Below are 14568 nucleotides of genomic sequence, written 5' to 3'. Positions count from 1 at the left end.
TGTGATCATGCTGTCCTCTCTACAAAAGATGACCTTGATTCTGTCCTCCAACTCTTGGATATCCACATCTGTCTCAATCTCTATCCTCCTATCAAGGATCACACATAGTACATCAAACACCTTGTGCTGAATAGGATGGATAGTGTCCTTGACTTGGCTGCACCTACTATTGATGTCCTTGAATAGAACAACCTTCATTCGGAGCAAAGTTGACCATTGTAGGAAATTATGAGTTCCACCATCAACTATTCTTTCTCGTGCCAAAACCTGTCTTGATGTCCTTCTTACTACTTGTTGTACTGGGATAGTGACGTCCCTAGTATGAGTGAATGCATCGACTGTTACACCAAGACCATGAACTATCTCAAGAACTCATATGGCTTTGTGTAGTAGCTTAATCATATCTCCTACAAATTCCTTGGCTATCGTGTAAGATCTATCAATCCATGTAGCCATGAGTTGGGTTGAGTTCTTCATCTTTTCCACCTGATTTACTGACTCAAGAGGGAGTGCTTGCAAAGGTAAGATTTTTTGGATCCTGTCGGCTCAATGGCTCATTAAGCTGGCTAAAATAATTTCTCCAAGCATTAATCTCCTTTTCCAACCTTTTATTCTTTTCTATTTCTTCCTTTAGCTTATCATTGATTGCCCTTACTGAATCAGTCGCATCTTTCATGGCTTGCTCGAAGGTAAGTGGACCAAGATCAAAAGTCTCCAAATCATATTCTTTTGCCATGATCTCATCATCATAATTGTCCACTGTTGGCGTAGCTATTTGCATCTTTCTGGAGCTTGTATCATCTCTTATTACCTTAGATATCTTTGTAGCTTTCCTCTTTTCAATCCTTTCTTGAGACTTGCTTAGAAGACTTTCCAAATCAAATACTTGCTCCTCTTCTTCAACTACAACTTCTCTTGTAAGTCTGTCTCTAAGCCAATCTGGAATGGAAGATTTCTCTTCTTTTACTCGCATTTCGTTGGGCAATGCCTGCTCGCCTCTAAAAGGAGATGTAGCTTTATCATCATTTCTTTGTTTTTGTTGCTCATTAACACCAATCTGGAGAGGAAGAGACTGACTTGATGATTGTTGAAGTGTCCTTCCTTTGTCTTGTTTATCATTCTGTACTGTGGACTCCATAGATTCATCTATCTCATATTCTTTCTCCCTTCAATCCTCATCTTGACCTGTCTCCTTTTCATGTCTAGAAGAAGCAATAGGGGGATGAGTAGGATTCACCTTTTGTTTCTTCTTGGACGATTCTCTCTTTTCAGGTCCTTTTCTCTTCGATCCCTTGGAATGAGAAGTGTTCTCACTTGCACTCGCCTCTCCTTCCATTCTTGTTTCCAAACTGAATGCCATAGCCATGTTTTGTTCCTTCAACTTTTGATGTTGGACATCCACCCATCTGTGAATGCAACTTAAAACTGGATCCATAAATGCTTTGAGGTTCGCGACCTCTTGTTCATCCCAATCGATCTTCACTTCTTTGTCTTCTTTTTCATAGGAAGATTGAAGATATTTGCCACTGTCTTGTGCCTGATCTGCCATTTTGTAGATCTTACATTTCCTGATGAGATTGAGGGATAATCGAGAGTGCATCTTTTTCTTTACCTCTACATCATCTTGAATATTCATCCAAAAGTCTTCTACTTGAAATACATGCTTGTACTTCTTCTCGACAGTTTCCTCCACACAACCATAAGGATCAAAATTATCTCTCAAAGCAAAAGATGTGAACGAGTAGAGAGATAGCTCTTTTTTTGCATCTTCAGCTGCTTGAAAGTTAGGACAAACTTCAATTGAATTTCCAAGTGAAATAGGTATAGGGATACCATTCCCATTCTTATGCCTCAATGCCTTAGCACACGCTGCCAACTGTCGAGTCACCTCAAGTAGTACTATCCTATCCGTAGGATATCTTGGCAACATATAAGGGGGTGAGGGACATCCATGAATTAGAAAGAGGGACAAAAAAAAGCCTACCTTGTGCTTGAAAAATCTCTCCAAAATGCAGTAGAATCTTCTTCCTCCTCTTCTTCTTGCTTCTTCTTGCTCCTATCACACTTGCAATCTAAGTCACTAGGTTCGAATTTGAATTCGAAGCTCGACAACTTTGAAATTCGAATGAAGTTTGATGAGGAAAAAGTTCGAATTAAATTTGCCATATGTAATTTTAAAAATTTTCTAATAAATATATGTAATATATCTATAAAATTGCCTAAATAGTTTAACATTGATGAATAGATTTGAAATCATTACAAAAAGATGACATTTATAAAATGTAAACCATAGGAAACATATGCTTTCACGATTGCAAAGATGTTCATTTGTCAAAAAGGTACAATAACAGTCAAAGACTTTAGAACTTTAAAATAACTCTTAAGTCATCAAGAGCACTTGGCTGGGATGCCAAATCATCATCATCTATATCACTACTCAGTTCATCATCTGCAAAGTCAGGCTCATCTGCATCTGGCATTGCTATGCCTTCAAGAGTTTGTTCTAAAGCAGTGTTCTTAGTGTTCTTTGCTGATTTGTTCATCAACAATTTCAAATTGCTGCGAACATAGACAAGATCTCCCAACTTTCCAATCAACAATTTGTTCTTCTTTTTGGAATGGATGTGGCCAAAGCAACTCCAGTTCCTCTCACAAACTGATGAACTTGCTCCATGACTCAAAATTCGAATAGAAAATTCTTGCAGTTCAGGAGCTGATTATCCATAAGCGATCCACCATCTATATCTAGGCATACTTGGCGAGTCATATTTGGCTTCTGCCCCTCCAAACATCCCTTCTCTTTTGTATTGCCAACTTTGATCTCTGATTAATGCTGCAATTTTTGGATCTGGTACATACCCTGCTGATGGCTTGGTAAAGCCTTGGCGTGATTTCATTATCACCCCTTCTATCAATAGAAAACAACTTAGGCTCCAAAAAGCAAGCTGTTGCATGTAAAGGTGTGTGCATCATTTTCCATCTGCAATCAATTGTTTCCCATATCTGCATATATTCTGCTTCTTCATTACTTAGTGCTTTTTGAATAGATTCCTTACACCGGTACATGCTTTTATAAAGCATGCCAAGGCAAGGAGTGTCACCATCAACCATACGAAGCACTTCAACAATGGGTTCACATACAAGCAAAACTTTTGCTGCACTTTCCCAGAAATTGCAGTTTAGGATGATTTGCTCTATGTTCTTCCTCTTGGGGCCTTTAGAAAGCATTGAATTTTCCCACTGATTGGAACAAATAACAAATCTCAAAGCTGCTTTTTCTTCAACCATTTTTTTCAAAGTGATATAATATGAAGCAAATCTTGTTTCACAAGGCCTCAACAATTCCTTCGATGCATGCTGCCTATAAATGCTCAATGTGAGACGATGATTCCATATGAAATTTGCAATTGCTCTCCCTTTATGAATAGCTTCATTTACCCATGGGAATTTAGCCAAGTCATGAAGCAACAAATTGAGACAATGGGCTGCACATGGGCTCCAATATATATGTAGGTACTTCTCTACAATCAACCTCCCAACTCCCACACAATTTGCTGCACTATCAGTTACCACTTGAACCACATTTTCCACCCCTACTTCAAGAATGGCTTCTAATATTTGAAAAATATACTCTGAAGTTTTCTTGTGGTTCATGGTGTCAATGACTTTAAAAAACACAACACCTTCAGGACAAGACACCGAAACATTAATCAATGGCCTTTGACACATATCTGACCATCCATCACTCAATATAGTGCAACCTATTTTCTTCCAAGTGGCTTTGACATTAGTTAATTTCTCAGTCACTCTATCTTTTGACCTCTGCAAAACAGTTGTCCTGATAGCTTCTGAACTTGGGGGTGTGTACCCTTTGCCAAACTTTGCAATTTTGTGAACTGCATTACGAAAATGTGGATTTCTTGTAACATTGAATGGAACAGCACTTGTGTAAAACAAATCAGCAACTGCATCATCCACCTACTGTTTCTCTACTGGTTTCCAAAAGTTGTTCAGTGTTCCACTCTCTTTTGATACGCTCACCGGTTTGGATTGCACAAAAGAGGAAGACGTGATAGATGTGAATCTAGATTTATATCCTTCAATTCTCTGTTTCTTTTGTGCCTTCTTCATTTTGCCTACCATTGAAGCAGCCAACTCTTTCTCTAGAATAGTTTTAAGTTCTAGAGTCGAACCTATACATGCTTGAACACCTTCACCTGGAACCCCTGTATTAGCAAGGAAGTGGTTCCTAAGCCTTGTTAAAGTTCCAATAATAGTTCCCTCACATAGGTTACATTTGATGTGAGTTCCATTTCGGGTCATATGCTTCCATGCCTCAGAAGTTGATTTTGGAGGAGCCATTAAATGAAAATCTGCATGTTTGGAAAGAAAAATTAAAAAACAAAATAAACAATACATTTATTTCAACCTTGCAAAATAGAAATACTAAATTTTAATAAAATATTTACTAACATATTCTAAATGTTTTAACAAAAAAGAAACAAAAACTAATTTTTATTTTTGTGTACTAAATTTATAAACAAAATAAACTAATACTACACTACATTTTTTAAACAACACTGAAAATTATTAATATTTTATTTTAACTTTATAAAACAAATAAAAATAAAAATCAAATAATATAATAATAAATAGCATTCAACGAAATAATATAAAAACTTAACATTAAATGAAATGATATTTTATTTTAATTTGACCATAAAAATACAATATAATATTTTGTTTAAATAATATAATATTATAAAGTATTTAAATAATAATACAATATACAAAAAAAACTGATATAAATCATATAATAATACAATATATAAATCATTGTCTTGGACTAAATCTACTCAACTTTGTCGAAAATATCTAGGCTAAAGTCTGAGATCATAGATTAATTGTCTTTAAAAATTGAATACCCATTAACAACATAAAAAAAAACAATATAAATTATAAAACCAAGCTATCAACATACCCAAAAAAACAATTTTTTTTGCAATCGAAGCCTACCTGGCTAAGGCACGAACGGCAGCAAGAACGGGAGGCAAAAATTGCAGACAAACTTTTCCTACAGGCTGCAACTACCGCAGGTCTGCGACTACTTCTCCTGCAGGTTGCGACTATTGCGACTCACGGCGGACTGAAGATTCATGCGGTTTGAAGACTCACGGCATTGGGCAGAGTGAAGATGTGTTTCAACAAACGTTGGCCTCTCATTTATAAAAAAAATCCGAAAGAAACCCTAAATCGCGATTTAAAAAATATTAACAGAAAAAAAAATCACTTTTTTGACCAATCGAACTGCAACGATTTTAATTGCATGTTTTAAAGTTTGGTGAATTTTGAATTTCAAGGATGAAATTCGGCCGAACCTGGTGACTTAGCTTGCAATCACTTTTCTCACCCCTTCAATCAGTCTTCTACAAATTTTTCCTCCTTCAGCTTGCTGGAAAAAAAATCAGTCTTTCAAAATGAGAGTGAAATCAACAAAAAACATGGTTTTGTGTTGTTTTGGGGGAAAGGGTGGGCCCCACGTCCAATTAGGGTTACCCCTTAACCCCCCAAAAAGTCGCTTTTTTAAAAATTTTAATTTTAAACTTTGCATTTACGTGCGGGTGACAGGAGATGTCTGGGCATCTCCCCATCCCTTGAGAGACATCTGCACGTCTCTCGAGAGACGGGGAGACGCCCAGACGTCTCCTCGTTTCGACGGCATTTGGGTGGCAGTGGCAAGGGGCGGGGGACGTCGCATCTCCGTCCCCCCGTCCTGGAGACGTCCCCGTCTCTGAGATGTGGCCAAAAGGGGGGGGGATGTGTCCCTGTGGAACATTGGCTGGAAGTGTACGACCAGGCTTGTATTTTCACCACCAAAATGACAAATTTGAGCAAATCTCTTAAAATCACCAAAGACACAAAATCTTGAAGACCAATTCAAAAAACTTCATAATCTTCATTTTCACAGAAACCACATTACCGAATCTTAAGCAAACCAATGTATTTTTTGATTGAAACAATAAACCAGCTAGGGTGGCTCTTTCACCACCAAAAGTAGGCCAATCACAGAGGGTTTTTGTCTTCAACAATCCCAAGAACTCCAAAGTTCATTTTGACAGCATCTCTGTATGTGTGCAAACTCAGTATCTCAATATGAGAGCCCAAACTCCAATATATATAGAGGCTGGAGGGAAAAATTAGGGCATTTCCAATATGATTTCCATCACCTTAGAAAATGTGCCAAGGCATTGAAAAAGAGAACACTTCACAATGAAGTGGAACTGAAACTGAAGCGGATGCCAAGCGCCTGAAATAGCACTGCTGTTGAAAACCATTGAAACTGAAAACCCAAGCTCTTCACAGAACACTAAGTCCCTTGACCAACTCCGAATAGCCTACAAGGAACCCAAGAATAGGCTAATGGAAAGCAAAGTTGAGTAGGTGCGAGAAGGGGACATTACATTCATTGTTTTCATCATCTCAAACATTTCTTGTATTTTTTCAGTGACATTAACGACAAATTTTGTTTTTTGTAGATTTATCTTGTTCTTGGATCTGAGCAAACTGTTTGATTATCAATAGTTCATACACTTTCACTTTTTCAAATTGCCTCATTGTTGGCACTTTGTTTACAAGCTTCTTGTAGACTGCTTCAATTTTGCAATCTGTTTACAATTAAAAAACATTGATCTTCCTAAGATCTAAATACACAAACACATGAAGTTTGAGACTTTGGCCTTGAAGAATATGTGGGCCTAAAAAGATGTGAGGGAACTCAATGAAACAACAAATAAAATAACTGATCTTATTGATTCATAGTCATGAAATGCATTACAATTTGCCACAATGGGCTTGTAATATGAGACTTTGGCTTATAAGATATGTGGGCACAAGCTTGTGCAAATTACAGAATTTTCAGATGATATTATAATGTTCTCAATTTGCTATTGAACTTATAATGATAGATAAGACAATCAATTATGACCTACGAGTCTCATCTATCATTAATTCTATACTCCAACTGTTAGGAATGTTGTTTATAAAGTGAGCCTTAATCATTAGAGTGATTGATGTTTGGTCACAAGATGGTGCAAAACTTGATGTGTGTAACGTAGTGTTGGCCTTAAGAAGAAAGGAACCTTTTGTGATCAATGTGCTGTCGGATACACATTGGATTACTATGTGGATCATGCCATGTACTTCCTTGGGATCAATGAGCTTAGAACTGTAATCAAATATTGTTGCAAAGCTCACACAGTTGCTGCATGGCTGAAATGGTGATCTCTGATATGCCTGAGACTGAGTTTGGAATATTGATATGCATTTGGGATGAGAACCATATAATGAAGTGATCATGTGATGATTAGAACATAATTGTAAACTTGCAAACAAACAAAGAAACATGAAATAGAGTGAACCTGTGGTGCTATAGGCTAACATACATGTATTAGTTCAGCAAGCTGAAAATGAAGAGAATACTTGATGTGCTGTAACCAGTAGATTTGTACTGAGTTTTGTTGTAGCTGTGTGGAATGAAAGGCAGGCTTTACATGCACATATATGTGCTGTTGTACATGTGCAGATTCTGAGAAATTGAAGGGTGAAAGTATTTGATATAAGGACAAAGTACAACCATCCTATATGAATTCATTGAAATTGTTCTCATTCAGATGTCTATGACTCTAATGGTATTTAAGTGATTACTAAAAATGACCAGCTGTGAGAGAGATGTTACAAGATTAACACTTCAATTTTAAATGGAAAGGTGGGAGAAACATACACAAAATCTATTATATCCTTATTTAACTATATTCCCAAGTATCAATTATAGAATCTTTTAGATAAAACTTTGGCTAGATCCTACAAAATTACAGTTCCACTAGATTGCTGATTCAGTGAATTATAACCCAAATGTTTTATATGTCTCAAGAGAATTCACTAGCTGGTAATTGTTGTCACAAAAGTTTGCACCCTTGCTGAGCTAGCAACTCAGCAATCTTGTGAAACATTGAAAAAGCCCCAAAGTGTGGGACCTTGTGCAAAGGGGTTGAATTTCCGGAGAAGGTTGGCTTCCTTCTCAATCCAAGTGTAGGTGTCGACCCAACTCAACACTCCAAATTCTACTTTTAAACCTATCCTACTAGCTTGCAAAGCAAAAGGGAAGAAGGAAAAGCTAAAATGAAAGGAGGTGATGCACCAAGATAAGAGATGTTCCTCTCCCCACCCCAAAATGACACAAAGAATCAATCGAATTACCCTGGAGATGCCCAAACTTCAGTTGCATGAATGACCTCAACGCATGTATGGAGGTTAGAATTTGCTAAATGCCAAAAGAGGAGAAGGTTTCCCGCAAGTCACACTTAAAAACAAGTTAAAACAGCATATACATGAGAGAAAACCATAAAACATACACTTATAATAAAGCTAATGAAACATACACAACATGCATAAGTTGAAGGGAGGCAAGAATGATAATTTCAATTCATTTTAAGGCCAATGACCAAGCTTATAGTTGCAAAAATGGAAGAAATATACAAGTCTTCAAGAGAAGTGAAAGAGCATAGAATAGCTCAAGCTAGCAGGGAGATAGCCCTTTACAATGAGGCTTAATAGGCTATATATAGCAAATTGGCTATAGAGGAGAGACCAATGGTCAAGGAGAGGAAGCCTTGACCTTGGAATGCATAGAGGAATGTCAGTTAGGGAAGGCAGGGAAGTGCACAAACTTGCCATGGTGTACATGCAAGCAACCTGACCATACCCTGACAAGGCAATCCCAAGAAGAAAAGTATCTCTAGAATGTGGATTGCTTGACATTCCTAAGTTAGAGCATGCAGGCCTGCCATGAAGGCTGTCAAGTAACCATAAATAAGTATGACCCTGCACTCCACTTGATGGCAATCCTGCAAAAAGCATTAAATGTGCCCTTGTAGCTCCATGAAAGAAAGTAGACAAGTTGTATGGGTTGGTGGAGCATTAAGAGCCTTGAGTGTTAATTACATCATCTGGAAGTGTTGCAAGTCATTGGAAGTTCGAAGTCAGGCCTTGCCGCAAAGGGACAAAAGTTGGGAAATTGGGAATTTCGAGATTTTGAGTTTCAAAAGGCTTGGGAACTTGGGAATTTTAGGATTCCAAGGTTTCGGGTTTTAAAAGGCTTGGAAACTTGGGAATTTCGGGATTCCAGGGTTTCGGGTTTTAAAAGGCTTGGGAACTTGCCTCTTGACAAGACAACACTTAACACTTCATGACCATTGGCCTTGTCCTTGGTCAACTGGGGCAGCGTTGGTCCATGGAACATTTCTTTGATCCGTTCTCACTGATGGACTAAGGATGTCATAAAAATGACAACAGTAATCTAGCCTCATGAATCAAAAGTAAGTTGGCTCTACTTTGGTTAACATCATTTTCAGTTCTATACATTTTCCTTTTCCAAGGAATCAAGATATTGGACTTTCATGATAAAATCAAAATTATGAATCTTGATGAGAAATAATGTATATAACCTTGTTTAAAGGTGTATTCCTAAAATTTGTCAACATCAAATTTTAGAGCGGATGTGCTTCCATCTTCAAATAATATATTTGGATGTAGTCTTTTATACCACAATCTATAACATAATTCTCCTTTCACATGTTTGTAGCATTGCGCTAGGTTATGGTAGTTTAATTGTTCCAAAACATATAATGTTATCTTGGCCACTTTTGGTTATGGTGGGTTAATTATTTAACAAGAACATTTAATCTTTTACTAGTCACTTACCTAAGACAAAGTGATCTCTTATTATGGCTTTTGTACATTTAACATATTTTTAGCAAAATCATTTACCTACCTGTTGTGACGTTTTCACACATCGCCCCATTGCAAATGGGGACCCTTGCTTTTTTGCTTTTTAGGGTTTGTTTTCTAGGTCTTTTAGGGTTTTGTTAGTTAGCCTTTGCATTTTGAGTGCTGTCGGGGAGATCAATAGGATAGCAAGTCCGGCTTGAGTGATGTCCTGATCCTGAAATTTGGCTAAGTCTGGAATGTCCTGATCCTGAAATTTGACTAAGTCTGGAAACTGAAAAACCTCAAAAAACTAGATTTTGCAATATAACTCCTGGAGGTCTGAAACCACTCTCAAACATCCTGAAAGTATATATGGAATATAACTTAAAGTATAAGAAAGAAGAAACATAGAAGGAAATGTCACTTATACTTAAATGTTATATTCCATTAAAATTGTCCTGATAGAGAGTTCAAAAAGTCAAATTTCGTTCCTGACCTTCACTGAGGGTCCAGAGCGAAAAGCGCTCATGTCCCTCTCCAAGGGTCCAAGGCGAATCGCTCCTGTCCCTCACCAAGGGTCCAGAGCGAAAAGGCTTAGTGGAGTCATTCCTGACCTTGTTTGGACAAATTGAGACATCAAAGGCATGAAGGAGGACGTAATCAACCCATTCAAGATAGTTTTGAAAGTTAACAAGGCATAAATGAGCTCATAAAGGCCAGGGCGCTCCTGTCCCTCTCCAAGGGACCAGAGCGATTTTCCCTCAAGACAAGATTTTGGCAAAAGGAAGGCAAGTTTCGCGTTTGAGGTGGGTGAAGGAAGACGCAATCGATCCGTTGAAGATAATTTTCGAAGCTAGCAAAACACAAGTGAGCTTATAAATGCAAAATCGCTCCTGTCCCTCACCAAGGGACCAGGGCGAAAATGGTTCTAAGGAGCATTCGTTCCAAAAAATTGAATAGATCAAACTCAAGATTTCAAGTAAAATGCCATTTTGGACGTCCAGGATGAAGTGTTGAACGTGAAAAACAAGAGTTGCAAGGCTAAAGTGTAAGGGCGCTCCTGTCCCTCTCCCAGGGACCAGAGCGATCTTGTTGATGTCCATTATCTTGCCATGCCTGGGCGCCAATATCATCTATGACACATTAAATGCCAATTTCGATAAAACCTTGAAATATTTTTGGCATTTAATAAAAGCGCATGGTATTTAATAATTAATTTTGAGCCTAAAAAAAATCGAATTTTTTAATTATAAAGGCATTTAAAATTAATTATTATTATTTTAAAAAATAAAATAAAATTGGAGCGCTTGGGGTATTATTTAATGTTTTTATCAAGTCGGCCTCTTCTTTTATTAATTTTTATTTATCTTTTGGCCTATTTTTCCAAGTCGGCCCATGGAAATAAAATGGTGAGCGCTCTATATATTTGAGGCATGTTTTTCATTATTCAAATCATTCACTCATTGTTTCAAGTGTGATTTGGAGAAGCAAGGAAGGAGGTGCGAAATCTAGCTTGTGTGGAGCAAATTCCTACCAAGTGTGGAGACTAAGGAGGGCGAAATTCATATTGAAGGCTATGGGAGAGGTGAATTTCTTGCTACATTTGAAGGCGAATTTCCAGATCTTGAAGAAGCTAGCTAATGGAGGCGCAATTTTATCCAAGGGAGAGCTTTGATCTACACTTTGCCTAGCGAATTCACCTTATTTTTGCATCTTTTTCTAGAATTAATTCTCAAGTGGAGGTATGGCGTAATCACCTTGGCACCATTTTTGAAGATTTAAATTTTGCTTTGAAAATCCTAAATTAGGAAATGATAACTCAAGATTTATCATGAGGTTTCCTAAATTAAAATCTTGAATCTTCCTTTTAAAGTTTAATTTTTAGATTTCAAGATATATTACTAATTTTGAAATGTTGTGTAGGTATCAAGATGGTGACTCCCAAACTCGAAGGATCTACAAGTCGGAAGGCTCTCATCAAGGAAAATCAAGCCAGAACAAGGACGATCAAGCAAGGACAAGGACGACCTTCTTCGATCCAGCTTAGCATTGACAAGGGGGACCTCCTCCAACCTAGCATCGACAAGGACGACCTTCTTCGATCCAGCATCATCAAGATAAGGGCGACCTCTTCCAATCCAGTATTCCAAGGCGAGGTACAACAATCGTCCTGCACATCAAGGACACAAGAAGTTAGAGCAAAGGGTTCGTTAAGGAAGCCAATAGTTCCAGATGAATTAATTAAAGCTAGCTTCTCAACAACATTAAGTTGAATATCTACCAAGTTACAAGTGTCAGACAAGGTGGCATCCCAATCATCGCTCATCCAGTCAGTGTGTTCCACCTCCGCATGTCCAGATTCAATGTACCTAACTCATGGAAGGTGGCACAAACTCCGATGTACCTACCCCAGCTATCCATTGGTGGAATTTTCTAGAGAGGACATGTGTCCAAGCAATACAATTTTATCATTGGTCAAGCATTAAATGTTATGTAATGGTTGTAACAAACCCTAATTAGGGTTTTCATTGTAAAATCTTGGCCATCGATCTCAAATTGATCTAAGCCATCTAATTGTATTGAGGGCACTATATAAGCCCTGGCATTTCATTTGTAAAGGCAATTAGAGAGAGTTAGAAGATAGTTGCAAGAGTTAGAATATAGTTGATAGAATAGCAATTAGAGTAGAGTAGAGAGAGAAGGCAAAGATTGTTGCCAAGATGTTGTTGTAAAAGACTTGTAACTTCATTGAAGAAATGGTGAAATTTATGGGTCGATTCGACAATTTGCATGGTCTTTATACTTCTCATATTTGATTTCATGTTATTAGATGAGTGGAAGAAATGTGCTTGATTGATGGTGAAATTCGTATATCCATACTGCTAGCAGTTTGTTGATTGCAGACTTGCCTTGCGTAGTCAATTGGAATCATTCAGCTTAAGCTTAACTTCAATTGTCCCTTCTTCATCGATATGCATCAACCTGATGGTGTCTATGCCTGCAGTGATGATTTGAACATCATAAAGCTTTCCTTCGAAGATCGCACTAACCTTGTGGAGATGTTCCTATGATGTCAAAACAAGACTTAGTAAGAATTTCATCAAAGATCATTCATTGCTCTTACATTCTTAGTATTAGGATTAGATTCTTTCTTCGCCCTCATCTTTTTTCCTTTTTTCAAATCTAAGCTAGTGAAAATCCTGTGTTCCAGCAATATTCAAAGCAGATCAGAAGTTCAGGCATCAAATGTAAGTCCCCTTGTGATTCCAGCAAATCACATCGTACCACAGAGAGCTTATCCACACGTAGAGACCCTACATACAAGAACCTTGGAGTCATCCTGATTGATCCTTTTTCGCGATATCTTCAGCAATCAGAGGCTTTATTCAAGAGAGGATAAGGTACCCTTGGGTATTTTATTCTGTGTTAGGCAGTGTACAAAATACACGTCAACACTACCTTACTTTTTATATGCCATTTGAACATCCAACCTTTTTGGGTTTAAATTTAGAGATGTTTAGTGAGATTGGAGCCTCTTTGTATTGGGATGCCAACACTTGAAAGGTCGTCAATCTTTCTTGTTCAATTTGATATTATCAAGCATGAACGTAATCTTGTCCAATTTTTATCATTGACATGATACTAAATAGGTCTGATGTACGTTGAGGCTAAGAAGGAAATCTTTTTCTCTAAGATAAAACTATTCCAAGGGAGTAGATTGTGTACAACTTCCAATTAGTTTGGTCTTAGTTTGTAGGATTGGTCTTGAAGTGTAAAGAAACACATTGTTTTTGATGGTTAGGGCTTGTGGGGTCCCACAAATAAACATATCACTATTGGAGAGCTTGGGAACGAAAGATACCTAGTGCCAAAATTGCAATTCCATAGTAAAAGAAATAAGAGCAAGAACCCTAACTTCCAGTTTGCACTTGAGAACAACAGTAGACAGTTGAAAATACTAAAAAATGCAAATAGGCAGTTATTAATATTTATCACAAAAAGTTTATAGGAAAAGTATCCGATCAAAACATTTCTGATTTACAAATGCTTAAGCACAAAACATGCTCGGAAGTCATACTGATTTTTGGTGTCTTGATTGTTGTGGTTTGAGCCCTATTGAAGACAAAGGCGAAGGTGGTAGGCCATCCCCAGTAGACTCGATTGCTTTATTTGCTTCTTGATGTGAATGGATCCCTTCCTCGTTACCATGCAGTTCTTGACTTCCCTTATGCCTTGCTAGATTATGAAAATGATCTTTCCTGCATCCTTGATGTTTTGTCTATCTTCAATCCCATTCATGCATCAACTACGAACTTTGTTCTTGAATGGCGGTGCGACCCCAATGCCTCCAACAGGCACTTGTGCCCTTCTATGTCTTTGCTCAATGTGATTTCCTTGCGTATCTCCTTTGCAAGTAACAATGATTAAATTAATAAATAGAACAATGTGTAACGCTTGGTAATAAGATTTGCAACGACGTTTGCATCCCACCTTTGCTCGAGCTTTAAGATGAATGTCTCAACTACCACTCAGGCACATAGGCGATTCAATCCATTATCCAAGCATATCGCTTCCCCCATAAGGCATGCCTTATAAAGGTATGTGTGTCGTAGTAAGAAGGAGCCGACTACAGGTCAGTACAAAAAGGCATTAAATAAAACGATGTAGGAAATATATATTATAACTTCATTTATAATAATTTTCCATTCATTTATCTATTTAAACAAGGCAAAAATTAAATGAGCAAAACCGATATTGGGTGTTGTAAAACACTGCTATGAGGTCGACTAGGCCCCTCAAAAC

General features: G+C 37.6%; 1 protein-coding gene across 1 annotated transcript in view; it reads left to right on the top strand.

Annotated features, from left to right (window-relative positions):
* The window catches only part of LOC131033963 (DNA polymerase alpha catalytic subunit), a 67760-nt gene that overhangs the window by 14795 nt on the left and 38397 nt on the right, over positions 1–14568 (top strand). The gene's annotated exons all lie outside the window — the stretch shown is intronic.

Source organism: Cryptomeria japonica, chromosome 7 (genome assembly GCF_030272615.1).
Source record: "Cryptomeria japonica chromosome 7, Sugi_1.0, whole genome shotgun sequence".
In the NCBI taxonomy this organism is placed as follows: domain Eukaryota; kingdom Viridiplantae; phylum Streptophyta; class Pinopsida; order Cupressales; family Cupressaceae; genus Cryptomeria; species Cryptomeria japonica.
The sequence above is the reverse complement of the archived record's forward strand: the minus strand, read 5'-3'. Positions and strand labels throughout refer to the sequence as shown.